The sequence below is a fragment of the Myodes glareolus genome, chromosome X, assembly GCF_982192425.1.
Source record: "Myodes glareolus chromosome X, mMyoGla1.1, whole genome shotgun sequence".
In the NCBI taxonomy this organism is placed as follows: domain Eukaryota; kingdom Metazoa; phylum Chordata; class Mammalia; order Rodentia; family Cricetidae; genus Myodes; species Myodes glareolus.
In genome coordinates this window covers 119,757,384-119,780,859 of record NC_142053.1, presented here as the reverse complement: position 1 = coordinate 119,780,859, position 23,476 = coordinate 119,757,384, and the positions used below count along the sequence as shown (strand labels likewise).

At 41.6% G+C, this 23,476-nt stretch overlaps 1 long non-coding RNA gene and 1 other non-coding gene across 2 annotated transcripts; one reads left to right on the top strand and one right to left on the bottom strand.

The window, feature by feature from the left end:
• Positions 1-364: 364 nt before the first annotated feature.
• Positions 365-23,458, bottom strand: LOC125404663 (uncharacterized). The gene is made up of 2 exons (XR_015737087.1): positions 22,470-23,458; positions 365-1,659 (listed from the first exon to the last, which is right to left on the bottom strand). It is a non-coding gene; the product is annotated as an uncharacterized LOC125404663 (long non-coding RNA).
• On the top strand, positions 14,729-14,835 carry LOC125404675 (U6 spliceosomal RNA). The gene has a single exon (XR_007233336.1). It is a non-coding gene; the product is annotated as a U6 spliceosomal RNA (small nuclear RNA).
• Positions 23,459-23,476: the final 18 nt, after the last annotated feature.

Sequence of the window (23,476 nt, the reverse complement as noted above, 5' to 3'; positions counted from 1 at the left end):
ATTGAAGGCGGCAGTGTTAGGAAGGGTGAGAACCACCGTCTTATTAGCTCATTTTCTTTTTAAGGAAAAGAAGTAACTACAACTAGGAACATGAAGAAAACAAAATGTAAGAAAATTAGATTCATGGAAGGCATTGTAAACATTTTCAAATATTTTCTGTTTTAAGTCAAATGACCCTCATTTTTCCTTAAGAAATATTTAAAAATATAAATAAGCAAAATCAAAATTAATCAAAATCCCTCCTATGATTCCACTACTTAAAAATAGTCACTTTGGAGGAAAAAAAATTCTTTCAAACTTATATGTACGTATTATATTAATTACTTTTCCGTTTCTGTGATAAAAACACCAAAACCAAAAGCAATTTAAGGAAGAAGTTTATTTCAGTTTACGGTTCTAATGGGATAAAAATCAGTCATGGCAGGAAGACATGGCAGCAAGTTGCAGGCATAGCAACAGGAGCAGGAAGCTGAAAGGTCACATCTTCAACCACAAAAAAGCAGAAGAGTGAAACTGGAAATGGGACCAGGATATGAACTCTTGAAGACCACCTGTAATGAGTCTTTCTCTGTCCTGCAAGCCAGTTCTCAAACAATGACACAGAGACTTCTTAATTATGAAAGCTCGGCCTTAGCTTAGGTTTGTTTCTAACTAGCTCTTACAACTTGAATTAACCTATTTCTATCAATCTACATGCTGCAATGTGACTTGTGGCTTTTATCTCTCCTTCTGCATGTTCTTCTTCCTCTGTGTCTGGCTAGCAACTCCTTCTTCTTCCCAGATTTCTCTCTCTGCCTTGAAGTCCCGCCTCCTGCCCAGCTATTGGCCATTCAGTTTTTATTACACCAAGCACAGCAATACATCTTCACACAGCATACAAACATACTACCACACCCACCCCAGTGATGCTTTCCTCCATAAAGACTGTACCTTCCTGTAACCTTCCCCAAACACTAACAACAACCTATGACAAAATGTTCAAATAACTGAGCCAATGGGAGACATTTTCATTCAGTCTATCACATTCTCCTCCCTGGCTTCCACAGGATTATGATCGTATCATAATGCAAATTGCATTTAATCCAACCTTAAAAACCCCCATAGTCCTTTACAATCTCAATATTTTCCAAAAACCCAAATTCTCTTCTGAGACTCAAGATAATCTTTTAAGTGTAACACCCTGTAAAACCAAAAAAAAAAAAAAAAAAAAAAAAAAAAAGAAAAAGAAAAAGAAAAAGGAAAAAAGAAAAAAGAAAAAGAAGGAAAGAGGGAATTACTTACTTCCAATATACTATGACACAAAATATACAATAACATTCCAAAAAGGATGAATGGCAGCATAATAAGAGAATACTGGATCAAAGCAAAAACTAAAACAGCCATGCAAATATCAAGTCCTGTACCTTCATGTGTGGTATCTGGGATTTTAGTTTTAAAGCACTTAGATGGCTCTACCCTTACAGCTTCTAACATAATTTTCTCGAGAACTGCTTGCACTCCCGAAATGCTTCACAGTCCTGGCATCTCTATCTTGGTGTCTCCATTGCAAACCAGGCTTCACTTTCACAGCTTCATACAATGGCCTCTCATGGCGTCTGCCCTCTCAGGGCCTTCATGCAGGGATGCCCATGCCACATGCTCCCTGGTCTCAGTGGGTCTCTGCAACCACAAAGGAAGAATCCATGATCTGTCAGGGACTAGCCTCAACAAAAATACCACTTGCCAGGATAGGGGCATGAGAATTTAGAAATATTGGTAAAAAATATAAAGATATGTATGAAAATAATAGAACAGAAAAAGATACAATAGTACTGGGAGGGCATTCCAATGAATACTGAAATCGCCTACATTTAATTTCCAATTGCTTAAAAGACCTTGATCCCAAAAGGTAGCAGTAATAAAAAAAACTGCATTAACTTGATACAAGGAAACAAACTGACCAGCTGAAGGTTGCGGCTACATTCATAGTTAAACATTCTGTTGCTAGAACAAAACAAATCACGCTCATACCCTAGACCAAAACATTCTGTAGGCAAACCACTCCCTGGTGGAATCCAAAGTTATCTCCTTAAGGAAACTGGAACTTAGTGAGATCCTTAGACTTTTGTTTGAGGTAGAAACATCTCTATTACTGGAGCACAAGGTCTGGCTAATAGCCACACCTGTTGACAACAACCTTGATCGGAATCTAGGTGGGACCTTTGTTTGAGGTAGAGACACAATAACCTTGAAGGAATAGAGGTAAGTCCCAACTCTCTGACCTTTGGTCAATGTAGAAATAGGCTCACATTTTTGGGCCTCCACAATGATCCTTTTACACAGGCATCCTTTGTTTCACTGCAGGAGGCCTCTCCTTACCTGTGTTAATCCCCTTAACAGTTACAGCCCTTTTTTTAGCACATGATTTTGCTATACCATTTCTACTCTTCCTTTTTTCCTCTAACGTGTATATTTTGCATTTTTCTGCCCCACTTGCTAATTCATTGTGGACTTACATATGTGTTATTACTGATAACTACACCTCAGATTCAAACCACCACATATGTGTAGACAGTCTTTTTTTTGCTTTTTAAAACATTTTGAAAATTTTATTAGCCATCCAAACCATTAGGTCTGTTTTTTGTTAAACTTCTGAAATTTATTTTTTGTCTTTCACATAATGCATCTTGATTCCATTCATTTCCTGTCCCTTCATATCTGCCCTTCAACCTTGCAACACCCCCCCCAATAAAATAAAATAAAAGAGATAAAAGGAAAAATCTCATCATGGAAGCTATAATGTGACATAGTGAATCACACAGAAAACCTTTTTATCTTTCAAGTGTTCATTGCAGAGAGTCATTGAGTCATTGGCCTGGTTTGGTGCATCTGGTTTCTGCTACACTATCAATTTTGAACCCTCAGTGTGACTCCTCTTGGATAACCTGTTGTTGCCCTGTGTCAGGGAAATCCTGCAGTGATGGATGATTAATAAAAACTCAGGTTAGAAAAGCAAAACAGCCAGCCACTTGCTCTTGCCTCTATAATCCTGCCTTTAAGAATCTCAGAATGAGACTGTGTCTGAAAGCTGTTTCCCACCATTTTATAATCCTCTCTAGGGCTGGGATTAAAGGGTTGCACCACTGGGATTAAAGGCATGCTCTGCCCAGTTTCTATGGCAACAAGTGTGGCTACTGGGATTAAAGGTGTGTGTTACCACTGACAGGTCTGTAAGGCTGACTGGTAGGGCTGTATTACTCCTTGATCTTCAGGCAAGCTTTATTTATTAAAATACAAATGAAATTCCACTACATTACAGTTTTGGCTCTGCAGGACCAGCCCCTTCATGTGCTCCAGTATAGCATTGAAATGGGGTGGATATTGGGGGGAGTCAACTCATAGCTCTGGGTCTGGGTCTGGGTAGTTGCAGGGCATTGCCCTGGTTAGTTGAACCCTTGCAGCTTTGAGTAAGGGGAGGGTCTGGTTCTCCTGCTTTCATGCCCTCAGGGTCAGCTCTCCCGCACTTACACCCTCAGGGCCAGCTTTCCTATGTTGCCCAGGTGAGGTGTAAGGGCCACTCTCTCGAGTTCTGCAGCTGGTGATGGGCAAGGGACAGCTCTTCCCCTTTTATGACCTCAGGACAGCTCCCCCATCTGCTACAGGTGGTGAGGGGTGGGGGTGGGATGAGAAGGGCATCTCGCCCCTGCCTATACCACCATACGGCAGATGAGGGGCAGGGCCAGATCTCCCATGCTTGCATTTTCAGAGTGGTTCACCTATACTCCCATCAATAAGGTCAGCTCTACTCAGGCAAGGGTACAGGGTCCACTTTCCCAAGTGCTGGTATTGGGGAGGGTCAGCTCCCTTGCCCACCACAGGTGCCAGGGTAAGGGGAGGGGGCATTTTTCCCTCACTATCACCACCACATGACCAACGAGGGGGTGTGGCCAGCTCTCCCACTCTCCCACCCTCAGGGCCAGCTCCCTCACTCACTCCTCTGCCGACAGGGTCAGCTCCGCTGTGTCAGGTATTGGGCAAGGTGCAGGGCCTGCTCTCCCGAGCGCTGCAGCTGGTGAGGGGCCCAAGCAGTTCTCCTGTTCTAATGACCTCAGGGCCAGATCTCCCACCTGCCTCAGGCATACAGTTCAGCTGCCCCCCACCCCTGGCAATAGGGTAAGTTCCACTGTGCGGCCTGAAAGGAGTGCAGGGCCTGCTTTCCTGTTGTGTTGCAGCTGGTAAAGGGGGAGGGTTAGCTATCTTGCCAGCTGGAGGAAATAAGGGCAATAGGGGAGGGCATCTTTCCCTCACCCCAACCACCACATGAGGGAGGTGGTACCAGCTATGCCCTTCTCATGCCCTCAGGAATGGCTCACCCTAACCCCTGACTACAGGGTTAACTCTACTGTGCTGCCTAGGCAAGGGTCAGGCCCATCTTCCCACATGCTGCAGTTAGTCAGGGGGTGGGTCAGATCTTCCACCTGCTTCAGGTGTGGAGGGGTGAGGGGAGGAGGGCATCTTTCTCCCACCCACGGCACCACATGACAGACTAAAGCGGTGCGACCTGCTCTCCCCTTTTCCCACCCTTAGGGCCAGTTCACCCTTGTCCCTGTGAACAGGGTCAGTTCTACTGTGCTGCCCAGGTGAGGTGTAGGACCCTCTCTCCTGAGTGCTTGATCAGTTCCTGAGGGCAAGACCAATTCTCCCTAGTGTTGTAGCCAGTGAGGGGTGGGGCCAACTCTATACAGCCCTATCTTTTTAGCCTTTGGTAGTATTAGTAGCCATGAACATCAAAACAGACTGTGGCTGCATCAGGACCATGAACCCATACATGGTCCCCAGCAGCAGCCCAAGCTCAGATGTGACAATGGCGACCCACCTCAGCCTGCTCCTCACCACTTTCACCTCTTCAGATATGCCTCTGTCCACGGGAAGTGGACCATTATGCTCTCCCATTCCACTGAAGCACAATCCTATTTAGTCTTTAACAATAAAAACCTGGGGTCAGATAGTACGGTGAAAGCTGAAAGATCAGAGAAGCACAGCAGCCAGCCACTAGAGACCTCCTCCCTCTACTAAATCTCAGAGTGAATGCTGGCTCCTGTCTATGAATCCTCAGACTGAATGGGGAGGATCTTGTCTCTCCGAATCCTGAATGGGGCACTTGAGATTCTGTCTCCATGTGCCTTTGCCTTATATTCCTGTCTTCACCTCCTGATTGCGCTGGGATCAAAGGCATGATCCTCCCAAGTGGTGGGATTAAAGGTGTGAGCCTCCACCACCCTGCTCTGTCTCTCTTTTCAATTGGTCCAATCTCACATAGCCAAGGGTAGCCTTAAACTCCTGATCTTCCTGCTTTCTCCTCCAAAGTGCTGGGAGTAAAGGTGTGTGCCACCACTGCCTGACTAGTGGCTAGCGCCGCTCTCTGATCTCCGGGCAAGCTTTATTTGTCAAAACACAAAATATCACACAACATACCACACCATACATTAACTCACATAATAGTGCCTGTCTGCCCTGCATTGGAAGGTACCGGGCAGGCAGCTGTTTTCTTTACCCCAGGGACTGTGTGCGGGTCTCTGTTCCTTTCAGTCCACCATGGCATTGGGCAGGAACATCATGTAGACAGTCTTAACACTTCCTTTTTCTCTTTCTCTCTCTCTCTCTCTCTCTCCCTCTCTCCCTCCCTCCCTCCCTTCCTTCCTTTCTTTTTTTAAGCAAGGCAGGGTTTCACTGTGTGTCCCTGGCTGTCCTGGAACTCACTCTATAGACCAGGCTGGCCTTGAATTCACAGACATTTGCCTGGCTTCTGCCTCCTGGGATTAAAGATGTGTGTTGCTACCACCTGGCTCCTTTCCCCCCCCATGGACTTTTTATTGTGCCCACTTGCTTTTCTATTTTCTTGTAGTGCTGAAAACGCAACCCATGGCCACAGGCATGTTGAACAAACACTATAGCACTGAAGTGCATTGCCAGCACAAATCTGCATGTTTATTTTTTCCTTTTTCCGTTTTGATGTATGTGTACATTTGTGCATACATGTTTGCATGTATATGGGTGTGCTTGCATGTGTAGGCCCAGGGAGATGTTCAGAATCATCTGCCGTTTCTCTTCCACTGTATGTGCTGAAGGAGGGTGTCTCATTTCAACGCAGAGCTTGCTGATACAGCTAGTCTTCTTAGCCAGATTGTGCTGGGGAATCCCCTGTCATTGAGGCTGGACTTACAGGTGAGCAACTACACCCAACTGCCATTCACATGACTTCTGGGGATCTGAACTCCAGGCCTCACTTTCATGTCTTTCTGGTCTGGTGCAGTGGTCAGCACAGCTGTGTGTTCATAATTGCAACAGTCATACTGTACCCAGAGGACAGCATTTCAAAGAACTGCTCCATAGCCTCCAACGCGTGCAGTCTTTCCCCGCTCCCTTCTAAGATGTTCCCTGGGCCTTGGTGGGAGCAATATAGATGACCTACTTGGGGCTCAGCACTCAACAGTCATTTACTGGGTTTTTGGTTTTTCGAGATAGCACTTTGACGAAAGTTCTCTGCTTTAGCCATTTCCTACTGCAAAGAGAGACTTCTCTGACCAGGGCTGAGGGCAGCGCTAGTCTATGAGCACAAATATAAATACTTACAAGTCCATTTATTAAAACATCAGCTGCAGATTCTTCCCTAGAGCCTGTGAGCTCCTCAGTTATAGGCTTTTGGCTAGGTTTCCAGTGCCTGGCATATGTTCCTCCCTCACAGCAGGCCTCAGATCCAGTAAGAAAGTGATTAGTGTCAGACAGTGGTGACGCACACCTTTAATCCCAGCACTCGGGAGGCAGAGGCAGGCAAAATCTCAGAGAGTTGGAGGCCAGCCTGGTCTACAAAGCGAATTCCAGGACAGCCAGGCCTGTTACACAGAGAAACTCTGTCTCAAAAAACATAGCAATAAAACAAAACAAAACAAAAGAAAGTGATTGGATACTGTAATGGCTATTCTTGGCTGTCAACTTGACTAAATCTAATCTGGATCTTTTTTTAGAATTTATTTATTTATTTATTTTATGTACACTAGTGTTTTGCCTGCATGTGTCTGTGTAAGGTTGTCATATCCCCAGGGACTTGAGTTAGACAGTTTGTGAGCTGCCATATGGGTGCTGAGAACTGAACCCAGGTCCTCTGGAAGAGCAGCCAGTGCTCTGAACAGCTGAGCCATCTGAGCCATCTCTCCAGCCCCTAATCCAGATCTTTTGAGCTAGAAAAAGACATGTCTTTATTCCAGATCTTTTGAGCTGAAAAAAGATATGCCTTTTATTCCAGATCTTGAGAAAGGAAGACACCTTTAATCCAGATGTAACCTGGCCCACAACTTCTGCTATAGAAGGACATGGAGGAAGGAAGTTTTTGTTCTGCCTGCTTGCTCTCACTTCGTTAGAAAGTCCACTCCTTTACCAGCATTAGAATCTACTTCTGGATTCTGGTATACACTGAAAACCAGCTGAGACATCCAGCCTCATAGACTGAACAACTACTGGATTCTTGGACTTTGTCTGATTAACTGAACCAACTACAACCTGTAAGTCATTCTAATAGATACCCATTTCTTTCTCTTATAGAGATTCGTTCTATAAACTGTAACTCTAGAGGACCCTGACTAATACAGTTACCACAGAACATTCCTGCCATTATTGCACTCGTGGGAGTCTCTTGCCTGGCAGGTCATACTATGCTGAGGCTCCACAGCTGGGAAAGCCTGCTGATGACTTTTCTCTCCAGAAGACTGCAAAGCATCTTCCGGCACTATGAATGCTAGCCTTCAGGGAGGAATCCTTCACCTTGCTTTCCCTGTGTCCTACATCTAAAGTGTGTCCACCTTTTCTTTCTGAAACAGGAAGCTAGTGCTCACCTTTACCCCTAGCCTGGATAGCCACTGAGCCTCCAAAACCTGCCCGTCTCTGTCCCTTAACGTTGGGACTACAGGAGTACATCACCAAGCACAGTTTTACATGTATACAGGGGATCTAAACTCAGGTTCTTAACGCTCGTGTATCAAGCAAAGCACTTGAATCACTGAGCCACCTCCCGAACACTTCCCTTATACTTTTTACTGGAAGTATTTCTGCATATGTTATCTAATAAGAGACCCTTTATGTAAATATAATGCTGCTTTAAATGAACCAACTTAATCTTTTCATTCTGTTTTGGTAGTTGGATAGATAGTTTCCAGTTACTCATTTTGTAAAAATTCTAGTAGAAATTTAGCATTACTGTGTTATGATACATTATCACAAAAGAATTAACTTAAAAAGCATGGACTTTTTTTAGGTTGGTAAATACAGATCAATTGTATTCCAAATTAGTTTTGTCAGTCCACACTGTAATGTGTCAGTCAAATTATTTTTATTTTTACTTATGTGTATGTGTGTCTGTGTGATAGTGCCCTTGGACATCAGAAGTAGGCATTGGATCTGTCATTGTGATCCTCCTGATATGGATGCTGGGAACCAAACTTGGGTCCTCCGAAAGAGTTCTCAACTGCTGAGCTATCTGTCTAGCTCCATGTGTAGCCTAGGCTGGCCTCAAACTCACAGAGATCCACTTGCCTCTGCCTTCTGAGTATTGGGATTAAAGGCATGTGCCACCACTGCCCAACTATATTACATTTTCTTTATGCAGAGGTGGAACTTAAATAAAACTTCCTTTACTGCCGCCCCTTCTCAGAAATTATTTTTTGATCTGTTTTACGGTGAACTTTAGCTCTATTAACATTGGCAAAAATCTTCCTCTACACCTGAGATATAGATATAAGTTCAGTATAAATTATATAGCTAAAAGAAAGTCACTTTATAAAATTAGTTTGCTTGGTTAAGGAGATGGTTCTGTGGGTAAAGTGCTTGTGCTGTAGGGAATGGAGAAGGCCATGACAAAGCTCCCAGAGCTTCAGATCCATAGAGAAATGGCAAAGCCTTCCTCTGGTCCAAGTGTGGTTGTCGATAGTGTGTGCAGAAAATGCCCACCATAGCTTTTCCTCCTTACATGTTTACAGCCTGAAGAGTGCCCCCCTACAGAGACTGCTGTAGATTAGCTAAACCCGAGTCCTCGATCCAGCTGTGAGCCATAAACACTTCCTCCTTATTTATCTGTGTGTAACAATTCGGCCTCCTTGTCCAGTGTATGCAATAATCCTGCCTTTCTGTCTGACTGCGTACAATAAATACGCTGAGGTTCCGGAACTTAGCTGGATTCCCCAGAACCCATGTAAGAATCTGGCATTGTTAGCAATATCCCTGATCTCTGTCCATAAGTGGCTAAAGCACCATTACCTCCAAATTGTGACAAAAATATGATCCCTTTTGTGTCTAGCATAAAAATCAAGGATAATGCTCTTATAACCAAAGGGACTAATAAGAGGAAATCATTAACACATTGATTTGACCATAGTATCAAAATATGACACAGGAAGATCCAAAGATATTGGATGAACCATCCAATCTTCTGCTTAAGTTTAATGAAGCAGGGGCAGCCTTGTAGAAATGTGATTAGACAAAAACAAAAACAAAAACAAAAAAAAAACGACCTAATGGTTAAACATGATGGGGGAGGGATACAGTGGGGGACAGCATCAAGGCCTGACCAGATTCTTCTTGGTTTCATAGTTGTATTATTTCTTCCTCCTGAGTATGAAGCAGCGCCCTTTCTGGAATAGGTCACAAGGGTTAGCAATAAACACCTTTATCCACTGAGCCATCAGTGGCTTTATTTTTAAAATACTGCGCAAAGGGCAGTGGATGTTAGAGAAATGGCTCAGAAGTGCTTGCTGTACAATCAAACAAGACAAGCCAGATCCTTTCTTTATGGCCAGCTCTTAACACAGGAAAATAATGCAGATTAGAGAAAGCCTTTAGCTATTACAGTTGGTTTTGCAGAAAATGGTTTCTGGTTTCTGCTACACTCTGGGGAAAATTGTACTTAATAATTTTAGCTATAAGTTTGTTTTGTTTTATTTCACTATGTATCCCTGGCTGCTCTGGATCTCAGTGTGTAGTAAAGTCTGGCCTCAAACTCAAGAGAGATTCCCCTGCCTCTAGGACCTGAGTGACAGAATAGAGGCATGTGCCACCATATCCTGGTTTTTTGAGACAGGGTTTTTCTTTGTAGCTCTGACTGTCTTGGAAATTGCTCTAGACCAGAATGGCCTTGAACTCACAGAGATCTGCCTGCCTCTGACTTCTGAATGCTGGGATTAAAAGTGTGTACCACTACTGCCTGGCTTCAAAAAAAGTCTTCATATGTATATTTTCACCTTTTAAAAGATTTATTTAAATTTTAACATCATTAAAAAAGATTCATTTATATGTATGAATGTTTTGTTACATGTATGTATGTTTACCATATGCATTCCTAGTGCCCATGGAGGTCAGAAGAGGGTGTCAGATCCCCTGGAACTGGAGTTTAGGATGGCTGATGGGAATTGGACCTGGGTCCTGTGAAAGTGTAACAAGTGCTCTAAAGCACTGAACTCTCGCTTAACCCTTTATTGCCACTCTTGCCCTGTGTCTCTCCTCCCTACTATGATGACAATTCTTTGATTCTGCCATACCTGAGACTTGAAGAGAAACTCTGGACGGGAGGCTAATCTGATACACTCCTTTCACCACAGAATTTTCTTATACATTTAGGTTTAAAAACACACTCTACCAATATATGAGGGAAAATATTAAGACCTTCGTATGACACTTTTTCCTCCTTTATTCTAGTTATTCAACTAGGATGTTTTCACCTGTGGAGTAACAATATCCAACTAAAAAGGGCACATGCAGCAAGTTCAGTTGTCTGATCTAAAAACAGTCGAAGTCCATAGTCCTAGGCCAAACAGTATCATCAGCCATCCAGGCTCTTTGCAGCCCTACATTAGCCATCTTAAACAACTGCTTTTGTCCATTGGCTGATGGATGCAATATTTCTACTGTAGTTTCAGTTATATGAAATTCTTGTGAAAAAACAAAGAGGAGGACTGCAATGTGGCTCACTTGATACAGTGCTTGCTTTGCGTATCTCTCTGGACATCTCTCCCTCTCTCCCTCCTTCCCTCCTCCTCTCTCTCAGTCTTCCTATCTCCTGTGTGCCCCTGTGTGTGTGCCCGTGTGTGTGTGTGTGTGTGTGTGCCCGTGTGTGTGTATGTAAGGTACACATGTGACACAGTACAAGTACAGTGGTCAGAGGACAACACTACATGCCAGTTCTCACCTTCCCCCTTATTACAGACAACTGTTAGCTACTATACACAGCAGGTTATGTGGTCAAAGGCTCCAGGGCTTTTCCCGTTTCTTCTTCCTGTCTAGCTGTAAGAGTACTGGGATGACTGGTGAACTGTACTGCACACATCAACTTGACATGCATGCTGGGTTCAAGTTCATGTTCTCTCACTTGCACTGCAGGTACTTTACCTGCTGAGCCATCTCCCCAACCCTGCCCTGAAAACTAATTGTTTTTATCAAGACAGAAAATCTTGTTCCCGAAGCCTCAGCAGAGAATGCTGTTAAAAAGCTTACTTCGCAAGATGGGGCTACATGACTGTCCTACCTGCAGGGTTGCAAGGACAGAGAGTAGCTGGCATTTTAATTTTCTGTCACAAGAAGGACATACTGTGGAAGAGAAAAGAGAGAGACGACTTATTTTGCTATGTGCTGATGCATATTTTGACAGACTGTTTTACAGTTTTAAAAAAACCTGTAAATTAGATCGGTTGCACATCCTGTAATCCGAGAAGCTGGGAGACTGAGGCAGAAGGACTACTTTTGTTTTGTTTTGTTTTGTTTTTTTGAGACAGGTTTCTCTGTAGCTTTGGAGCCTGTCCTGGAACTAGTTCCTGTAGACCAGGCTGGCCTCAAAGTCACAGAGATCTACCTGCCTCTGCCTCCTAAGTACTGGGATTAAAGGCGTGTGCCACCACCACCGGGCAATCTAAATTTAGCCTTAAATCTAGCCAAGCTAGGCTACATAGGAGATAGTTTTCAAACAAAATAGAACCAAAGCAAACCAAAATACAACAAAAACTACAATATAATATTATAAGAAATTTAAGAAACACAGCCCGGTGGTAGAGCACTTCTCAGAATCCATGAGACCCCAAATCCTATCTGCAGCATCGTGCATGTGCACATACATAGAAAGCCAGGTGCTGCCTGGTCTGTAACTCCACTGCTGACTGAGATAGAGAGCTGAGGACTGATGAGGCTTCCTGGCCTTCAACCTAGCTCCAGATTCAGTGAGAGACACCCACCCCCATGGAAAAATGAAGAAAATGATCAAGTAGAAAAGTCAATATCATCCTCCAGACCCTGTATATACATGGGTATGTGTTTCACACATATGTGCATATATACCACACACATAGAAACGAAGAGAAAATGCCAATACTGGAAACAAATCTAAAGTAAAAAAAAAAAAGCAGAGATGATCATTAATGTATTTTTTCAGAAGATGTTTATAAAATAATTTAGTGTTTTAGAACAGGGTCTCACTCTATAGTCTAGGCTGGCCTTGAAGTTTAGATGATCCTCCTGCTCCAGCTTCTCCCACACTAAGGTTACAGATATGAGCTATTGTGCCCATCAAAGCTGGCTCTTTGTCAAAAATCATTTTGTATAAAAATATTTTAAAGAAAAATTTCGAGGCCTGAGCCAGGACCTCTGCCAGTCTGGGTGTGAATCTGGGACCTCCAAGGGAATGGGCAGGAACCAGAGACCTCTGAGGGGCCAGGCATTGGCATGGCACATCAAAGGGAGTAGGCAGGGACCAGAAACGTCTGTGGGTCTGAGTGTGAGTCTGAGACATCTGAGGGTGTAAGCCTGAGTCAGGTCCTCTGCAGTTCTGGGCACACCTGAGCCTGGGAACTCCAAGGCTGTAGACTGGAGCCAGAAACCTTGACAGGACCATTCCCAAGACAGAGACGTCTGCAGTAGGGGATCCATACCAGGATTTACAGAAACAGGTCAAAGCGAGTAACCTAGGCCAAAGTAGGCCTGAGGTAACGATCTCCACCTTGGGCTGGAACAAGATTAAGGTAACAGGTTGCACAGGAGTGGGACTGAACCAGCTACCTAGGCCAGAGTGGGCCTGAGGAAGCAAACTCCATGGGAGCAGGAGCCGGGAGACAATCCAGTTCAGGACACTGGCAGACCAGAATTGAGCCAGCAACCTGGTCCAGAGCAGACCTGAGACAGTAAACTCCACTAGAACAGGTCAGGGGAGTAACTGCTGAGCAAGTGAGTCAGAGTCAGAGACTGCTGAGGGTCCAGACGTGAATCTGGGACCTTTAAAGGAGTAGACCAAAGCAAGGACCCCTGTGGGTCTGGACTTGAGTCTAGGACCCCTGAGGAACTAGGCCTGAGCCAGGACTTCTCCCAGTCTGGGCATGAATCTGGGACCTCCAAGGGAGTAGGCAGGAATCAGAGATCTCTGCGGGGCCAGGTGTGAGTCTGGGACCCCAGAGGGAGTAGGCCTGAGCCAGGACTTCAGTGGGTCCATCCATTGGCATGGCACATCAAAGGGAATAGGGAGGAACCAGAAACCTCAGCAGGGCCAAGTGTGAGTCTGGGGGAGAGTGACCTCTGAGGGAGTAAGCCTGAGCCAGGTCCTCTGCATTTCTGGGCACACCCGAGCCTGGGAACTTTGAGGCAGTAGACCAGAGCCAGAAACCTTTGCAGGACCAACTCCAAGCCAGGGACTTATGCAGGAGGGAATCCAGACCAGGATTTACAGAAACAGGTCAAAGTCAGTAACCTAGGCGAAAGTAGGCCTGAGACAGCAAACTCCAAGAGAGCAGAGCAAAGCACAGGAGCACTGAATCATCTCCAGGAACAGGAATAACCAACAGGGTAACTAGAACTGTGACACTGGCTGTACCATGAGGAACAACCATCTGAGTTTTGGATTCACTGACACCCAGAAGATTATTCAACAGAATCTCAGACAGGCCCAATCACACCTATTAGAGGAAAAGATGAGTAGAAAAGGTAAGAACACATGCAACACCACAAAGAGCAGTACAACACCAGTGAAACCTAAAGACCCTACAATAGCAAGACATGAACAATCAAATATAGATGAAGCAGAAGAAAATGACCTAAAAAATAATGTCAGGAGACTGTTTAAAACACTAAAAGAGGAAATGATATATTCCCTCAAAGAAATGGAGGAAAAGACAAACAAAAAATTGGAAGACACCAGCAAATCCCTTAATGAAAACCAAGAAAAAGCAATCAAACATATGAAAGAAACTATTCAAGACTTGAAAACTGAAATAGAGACAATAAAGAAAACACAAGCCAAGGGAATTATAGGAACAGAAATCATGAGAAAACAATTAGGAATCACAAACACAAGCAAGAACAGCAGAATAAAAGAGATGGAAGAGAGAATCTCAAGCACTAAAGATATAATAGAAGAAATAGACTCATCAGTTAAAGAAAACATTAAATTTAACAAAAGCCTAACCCAAAATATCCAGGAAATATGGGACACCATGAAAAGGCCAAATCTAAAAATAATTATAGAAGAAGTTCAACTCAAAAGCACAGAAAATATATTTAACAAAATCATAGAAGATAACTTTCCCAACCTAAAGAAAGATATGCCTATGAATATACAAGAAGCTTACAGAACACCAAATATACTGGATCCAAAAAAACCCTCCCCTCACCACATAATAATCAAAACACTAAACATACACAGTAAAGAAAGAATATTAAGAGCTGCAAAGGAGTGCTCACGTCGGCAGCACATATACTAAAATTGGAATGATACAGAGAAGATTAGCATGGCCCCTGCACAAGGATGACATGCAAATTCGTGAAGTGTTCCATATTTTTAATCAAACACAAAATATACAGAATAAAGAAAGAATGTTAAGAGCTTCAAAGGAAAAGAACAAGTAACATATAAAGGCAGACCTATCAGAATTACACCTGACTTCTCAGTGGAGACAATGAAAGCCAGAAGGTCATGGTTAAGCATTACGCAGACATTAAGAGACCACGGATGCCAGCGCAGACTACTATACCCAGCCAAACTGTCGATCACCATAGAAGGACAAAGCAAGATATTAAATGACAAATCTAGATTTCACCAATACCTAGCCACAAACCCAGCCCTACACAAAATAAAGAAGGAAAATTCCAACCCAAGAAAGTTGGCTATACCAACAAAAAAACAGACAATTGGTGGTCTCATAGCAGCAAATCCCAAAGAAGGGAAAAACACACAAACTAACATCACCAACAATGAAAATTAAATTAACAGGAAATTGCAATCACTGGTCATTAATATCCCTTAATGTAAATGGACTCAACTCACCTATATAAAAGCACAGGCTAACAGACTGGATACGAAAACAGAATCCATCCTTCTTCTGCATACAAGAAACAAATCTCAACCTCAAAGACAGACATCATTTCAGAGTAAAGGGTTGGGAAAAAATATAGCAATCAAATGGACCTAAGAAACAAGCGGGTGTAGCTATCCTAATATCTAACAAAATAGATTTCAAGCTAAAATCAGTCAAAAAAAGAGACAAAGAAGGTCATTACATATTAGTCACAGGAAAAATCCATCAAGAGGAAATCTCAATACTGAACATCTATGCCCCAAATACAAGAGCACCCTCATATGTAAAGGAAACATTTATAAATTTTAAATCATACATTAAACCCCACACACTAAGAGTGGGAGACTTCAACACTCCCCTTTCACCACTGGACAGGTCAGTCGGACAAAAAATGAACAGAGAAATAATGGAAATAACAGACGTTATGACTCAAATGGACTTAACAGACATCTATAGATATTCTATCCAAACAGAAAAGAATATACCTTCTTAGCAACTCATGGAACCTTCTCAAAAACTGACCACATACTTGGTAACAGAACAAACCTCAACAAACACAAAATACTTGTAATAACCCAATGTACCTTATCAGATCACCATGGTTTAAAACTAGAAGTCAACAGCAATACTAATTCCAGAAATCCCACAAACACGTGGAAATAAAACAATGCTCACCTGAATCATCAATAGGTCAAGGAAGAAATAAAGGGAGCAATTAAAGACTTCTTAAAATTCAATGAAAATACTCACACAACATACCCAAATTTATGGAACACAATGAAAGCGGTGTTAAGAGGAAAGTTCATAACACTAAATGCTAAATAAAGAAGCTAGAAAAATCCCACACTAGTGAATTAACAGAACATTTGAAAACTTTAGAACAAAAAGAAGCAAATTCACCTAAGAGAACTAGACAGCAGGAAATAATCAAATTGAGAGCTGAAATCAACAAAATAGAAACAAAGAAAACAATACAAAGAATCAATGAGACAAAGAGTTGGTTATTTGAGAAAATCAACAAAATAGACAAACCTTTACCTAAACTAACCAAAAGGCAGAGAGAGAATATCCAAATTAACAAAGTCAGAAATGAAAAGGGGGACATAACAGACATGGATGAAATACAGAGAATCATCAGGTCATATTTCAAAAACCTGTACTCCACAAAATTGGAAAACTTAAAGGAAATGAACAACTGTCTGGATAAATAAATATCACTTACCAAAATTAAATCAAGACCAGATAAGCAAATTAAACAGACCTGTATCTGCCGAAGAAATAGAAACAGTCATCAAAAGTCTCCCAACAACAACAACCAAAAAAGCCTAGGACCAGATGGTTTCAGCTCAAGAAAGACTTTCGAAGAAGAATTAATACCAATACTCCTCAAATTATTCCACACAATAGAAACAGAAGGAACATTGCCAAACACTTCTTATGAGGCTACAATTACCCTGATACCCAAACCACATAAAGACATTACTAAGAAAGAGAATTACAGACCACTCTCACTCATGAACATTGATGCAAAAATACTAAATAATATACTGGCAATTCGAATCCAAGAACACATCAGAACCATCATTCACCATGATCAAGTTGACTTCTAGAGATGCAGGGATGGTTCAACATATGAAAATCTGTCAATGTAATCCACCATATAAACAAACTGAAAATAAAAACCACATGATCATCTCATTAGATGCCAAAAAAGCTTTCAACAAAATACAACATCCCTTCATGACAAAGGTCTTGGAGAGAGCAGGGATACAAGGAACATACCTAAATATAATAAAGGTAATATACAGCAAGTCAACACTCAACATCAAACTGTAACATGAAAGGGCTGGGCCTGCTTGTTTGTGTTTTCTGTCCTGCCCGGCCCCCCAGCTATTTAGTCCCAGAGAAAAATCACACACGGATCTCTGTAAATTATAAAGCTGATTGGCCCATTATCGCTAGCCTCTTACTGGCTAACTCTCACATCTTGATTAACCCATTTTTCTAATCTATGTTAGCCATGTGGGTCAGTACCTTTTTCAGTGGGGCAGCTCACATCCTGCTGCTTCGGTGATCTGGGCAGGAGTGGGAGGAATCAACTTCCTCCTCCCCAGAATTCTCCTGCTCTCCTTGCATCATTTCCACTTCCTGTCTGTTTTTCCCACCTACACCTCCTGCCTGGCCAATCAGCGTTTATTTAAAACATGATTGACAGAATACAGACAATTCTCCCGCACCATCAAACTAAATGGAGAGAAACACCCAGTGATTCCACTGAAATCTGGAACAAAACAAGGTTGTCCATTCTCTCCATATCTATTCAATATAGTTCTTGAGGTCCTAGCTAGAGAAATAAGACACCAAAAGGAGATCAAGGGGATACAAATCAGAAAAGAAGTCAAACTCTCACTGTTTACTGATGATATGATAGTTTACATAAGCGATCCCAAAAATTTTACCAAAAAACTTCTACAACCCATAAACACTTTCAGTAACGTAGCAGGATACAAGATTAACTAAAAAAAAAAATCACTAGCCCTCCTTTACACAGATGATAAATGGGCTGAGAAAGAAATCAGAGAAACATCACCCTTCACAATAGCCACAAATAGCATAAAATATCTTGGAGTAACTCTAACCAAACGAATGGAAGACTTGCATGACAAGAACTTTAAATCTTTGAAGAGAGAAACTGAAGAAGACACCAGAAAGTTGAAAGATCTCCCATGCTCTTGGGTAGGCAGAATTAACATAGTAAAAATGGCAATCTTACCAAAAGCAATCTACATATTCAAAGCAATGCCCATCAAAATCCCAGCAAAATTCTTCAAAGACCTCGGAAGAATGTTACTCAACTTCATATGTAAGAGCAAAAAACCCAGGAGAGCTAAAACAATCCTGTACAATAAAAGAACTTCTGAAGGCACCACAATCCCTGACTTCAAACTCTACTACAGAGCTACAGTACTGAAAACAGCTTGCTATTGGCATAAGAACAGACAGGAGGACCAATGAAACCTAATCAAAGACCCGAATATTAATCCACACACCTTTGAACACCTGATTTTTGACAAAGAATCAAAAAATATCAATGGAAAAAAGCATATTTAACAAATGGTGCTGGCATAACTGGATTATCAACATGTGGAAGAATTAAAATAGACCCATATCTATCACCATGCACAAAACTCAAGTCCAAATGGATCAAAGACCTCAACATAAAGCCAACCACACTGAACCTTATAGAAGAGAAAGTGGGAAGTACACTTGAACGCATTGGCACAGGAGACCACTTCCTAAGTATAACCCCAGCAGGACAGATACTGAGAGAAACAATTAATAAATAGGACCTCCTGAAACTGAAAAGCTTCTGTAAAGCAAAGGACATGGTCAATAAGACAGAATGACAGCCTACAGAATGGAAAAAGATCTTCACTAACCCACATCAGACAGAGGTCTGATCTCCAAAATATACAAAGAACTCAAGAAATTGGTCATCAAAAGAACAAACAATCCAATTAAAAAAAATGGAATGCAGACCTAAACAGAGAACTCTCAACAGAGAAATCTAAAATGGCTCAAGGACACTTAAGGAAATGTTCAACATCCTTAGTCATCAAAGAAATGCAAATCAAAACAACTCTGAGATTCCATCTTACACCTGTAAGAATGGTCAAGATCAAAAACACTGATGACAACTTATGCTGGAGAGGTTGTAGGGTAAAGGGAACACTCCTGCATTGCTGGTGGGAGTTCAAGTTGGTACAGCCCCTTTGGATGTCAGTGTGGTATTTTCTCAGAAAATTAGGAAACAACCTTCCTCAAGACCCAGTAATACCACTTTTGGGTATATACCCAAAGGATGCTCAATAATGCCATAAGGACATGTACTCAACTATGTTCATAGCAGCATTGTTTGTCATAGCCAGAACCTGGAAACAACCTAAATGCTCCTCGACCAAAGAATGGATAAGGAAAATGTGGTACATTCATACAATGGAGTACTACACAGCAGAAAAAAAAATGACATCTTGAATTTTGCCAGCAAATGGATGGAGCTAGAAAACATCATTTTGAGTGAGGTAACCCAGACACAGAAAAGCAATTATCACATGTACTCACTCATAAGTGGTTTTTAAACATAAAGCAAAGAAAATCAGCCCACAAATTACAATCCCAGAAAACTTAGACAACAATGAGGACCCTAAGAGAGACTTACATAGATACAATCTACATGGGAAGTAGAAAAGACAAGATATCCTGAGTAACTTGGGAGCAGGAGACCTTGGGGGAGAGTTGAAGTCGAGAGGGGAGAGGCAGGAAGGAGAGCAGAGAAAAATGTGGAGCGCAATAAAAATCAATAAAAAAGAAAAAAATATCAGGACAATTACCAACAACATCCCTTCAAACCTTCAGTTGAAGTTCAAACTTCAAAGTTTTGTTGGAATGACTTCATTATCTTTGCCTGGAAATCATTTGAGTGTAAGCTTCAAACATGCCAGTTCACTAGGAGAAAAAACTACTTTTTCTGAAGGCCTATGAATTAAACTGATAAAATATTGGTAGACTAGGGCTGGCAAGACAGCTCAATGGGCAAGGGTGCTCAGTTATCCTTATTTTATGAATGATATATTTTCCTCATAATTATTCCTTGGACATTTCATAAATCTTGATCATGTTTACCCCTCCCGTCTGCCTCTCTAATCCACTCCTCTTTTCTACCCACCTAATTTTGTGTCCTCTCTCTAAAATATATAGAGTACAATTTGTGTTGCCCATATACACTGTGTACCAACTTGGTTTCTCAAGTTCCATGACTCATGTAGTCAGTATCTTCAGTAATAGGGTCTTACTTTCAAGTTCTGGAGTGTAATCAAGAACGCTGGCAACAGTCTATACTCTGCGGGGCAGGTGTCTATGGGATCTGAATGCCCAACAACTCCAAAAGAGGCAACCCATTTCTGGCATTGGACGTTTTATTTGTTAGCCAGTGGTATCCATTTCAACTGTTTTTATATATGTGTATGTTTTCGGAAGCTTCTACAGTAGATTTCAATATGGCTCCTTCAAAATGCCTTTGTATTTGTTATCTCTTCCATATCCCGTCCTCTATCTTGCCCTCTTGGCCGCCACCCCTTTTAACACTCCCCATATTGCTATTTCACTTTGACCCTTTATACCACTGTGTTCTTGCACCCTTTCCTTGAAATCCAATACACGGATTAATGAAATAGAATTGAGGAGCTACATGTAAAACCACACTATGATAGTCACCTAGTTTTTGACAAAAAATAAAAGTCAAAATATACTGGAGAAAAGACAGCATGTTCAATAAATGGTGCTGGTCATACTGGATCACTCACTACATGTAGAAGAGTGAAACTTAATTTTTGTCTCTCACCCTACAAAAAACTCAACTCTAAGGATCAGCACAAAATCCAGGATCTCAACATAAGACCTGATACCATGACTTATGTCTCACAGAGGCATAAGAAAGTTCTTTCTGTACAGATCCCTGATAGCACCAATAGTAAAATAAATCACATGTTGGTTTAAGAGTCAAATCTTTGAAAAATATCATGAAATTATTAAAACAAAAAGTATTAGTCAAAGCTTGGAATGGGGAAGACATTCAAAACATATCACCAAAGGTGAAAGAGACACAGGCAGAGTGACAGCCAGTAAAACAAACAACATAAAGATAAGCATTACACTTAAACAAAATTGAGGAAAAGCAGGAAGGTAATCTTTCCCATGAAAAATGGGAAAAGAGGCCTGGAGAGATTGCTCAGTACTTAAAGCAGTTATTACACAATCAACAGGCATGTGGATGAAGTTATGATATCCACTGCGTGAGCCTGGTGCCAGCTCTTAGATGGTGGAGACGGGATCCTCTGAGAAGTCGACTAGCTATTGACAAGCTCTGAGTTCAACCAAAAGACCTTGCCTCAATTAATAAGGTGGAGGGAAATTAATAAGGTTGACTTCTGACTTTAGTCCCAGGCTATCACATACATGGGCACATGTGTGCATACACACTTGCACACCTAAGCTCTCAAATACTTAATTGAATGTGTATAGACTTCACACATATACTTAAAAAATGAAAATGAGAAAAGGATATGGTTAAACAAAATAAACTGACAGATAAACATATTTTAAAATGTTGATTTTTTTCTAATCAAAAATGCAAATTAAAGATTTATTTTGCATATCTGCCTATCAGAAAAACTCAACAAAATAATGTGCATACATAAAACACTGCTCAGAGTTCAAGACAACCAATGTTTCATCTAGAATTTTCCTGAGTTTCTAAATTTTATATAATTATAGATATAAACAACTATTTCAAGTATATTCCTAATGCCTTTTCTTATTGTGCTGGCTAACTTTATGTCAAAGGGTAGAGTCATCTGAGAAGATGAAATCTCCTTTAAGAAAATGCCTCCATAAGATAGGGCTGTAGGCAAACTTGTGAGGCAGTCGTTTAATTAATGATTGATGGAGGGGGAGCCAACCCACTATGGGTGGGGCCACTCCTGGGCTAGTGATCCTGGGATCTACAAGAAAGCAGGTTGAGCAAACCACAATGACCAAACAAGCAAGCATCACCCCTCCATGGCCTCTGCATCAGCTCCTGCCTCCAGGTTCCTGCCCTGTTTGAGTTCTTGTCCTGACTTCCTTCAAAAATGAACGGTGATATTGAAGTGTAAGACAAATAAACCCTTTCTTCCCCAACTTGCTTTTGTTAATAGTGTTTCATCATAGCAACAGTAACCCAATCTAAGATACTTATAAAGTACACAATTGTAAAGAACTGGTATCATTTTTATCATATTTAACACAGCAGTATTATACAGCCATTGAAATAACATTAGAATATTTAAAAAAATGGGAAAATACTTAATATACTGTCAACTTGAAAACATAGCTTACTAGTTATGTATATCTTTTTTCAATAAATCGTTACTTCATTAACCCATTTCCTATGAGCCTGTATTTCTATTTTCAGTATAAAAATATTTCCCCATTTCAAAAATAATGTAATTTGTACCCCAAATTGCATTATTCAATTTTCCTTTGATTCTACAGTTTCCAGACAAACTTCTGATTACTAACCTTTTTGCTATGTATTTCCATAATGGAAAGGGGTGGTCTGTACTTGAGAAGTACACATTCTGTGAATTGCAGTGTTACGTGCATTGTAGCTGTCTGGTGATACGTAAAACCTAAAAAGAAACATTACAACCCATTAAGTTTATTAAACGAAGTGGCTGAAAGGTAAGAAAGGAATGCTACAAGTATGGTCTGAAAGTGAGGGACCTAGAAAAGATAGTAAGTAGACTTGCTGGACGTGGTGCTACATACCTTTAATCCCAGCACATGGTAGGCTGAGGCAGGCAGATCTCTGTGGGTTCCAGGGAAAGCTGTAAGCCCTTTGTCAAAAGGCGAGTTCAGGTTGGTGAGGGATGGAGCTCAGGACTAGAATACTCGCTTAAATATGCATGATGGCCTTGGGTTGGATCTCCAGGCCCCATCGCCCCACAAATAAAATGAATCCTATATGATGAAAAACAGTATGCTGACTATAACTACATACTTTAGTTGAAATGGTTTTTCTTTCTTTCTTTGCTTTCTTCCCCACCCTTCTTTTTTCAGATGGGTTCTCAGGTGGCTCGAAGTAATTCCTGATTCTCCTTTCCAAGTGCTGAGATTGCAGGTGGATGGCACCACTAGCAAGGCACTAAAAGAATAATTGAAAGCACATAGAAACTTGGAGAAGAATTCTGTCAAACACTAACAATGGGCAGGAGGGACAGCTCTCTAGGTTAGAGCACTTTCTCTGCAAGCAAAAGGATCTGTCTGAGATCAGACACAGGCTCCCATGCTAAAAGTTGGGTGTGGCCATGCACTGCTGTTACTCAAGTGCTCTTGGGGGTGCAGACAGGAGAATCCCTGGGGCTTGCTGGCTGCAAGCCTAACTCCAGTTTTAGTTAGAGACTTTGTCTCCATGGGATAAGGTAAAGAGTCATAGAGAAGAACATCCAATGTCTTCCTCTACATGCACATGCAGCCTCCCTCCACGTGCACAGTTTTGCAATAATATAATGTAAATATATTAATAT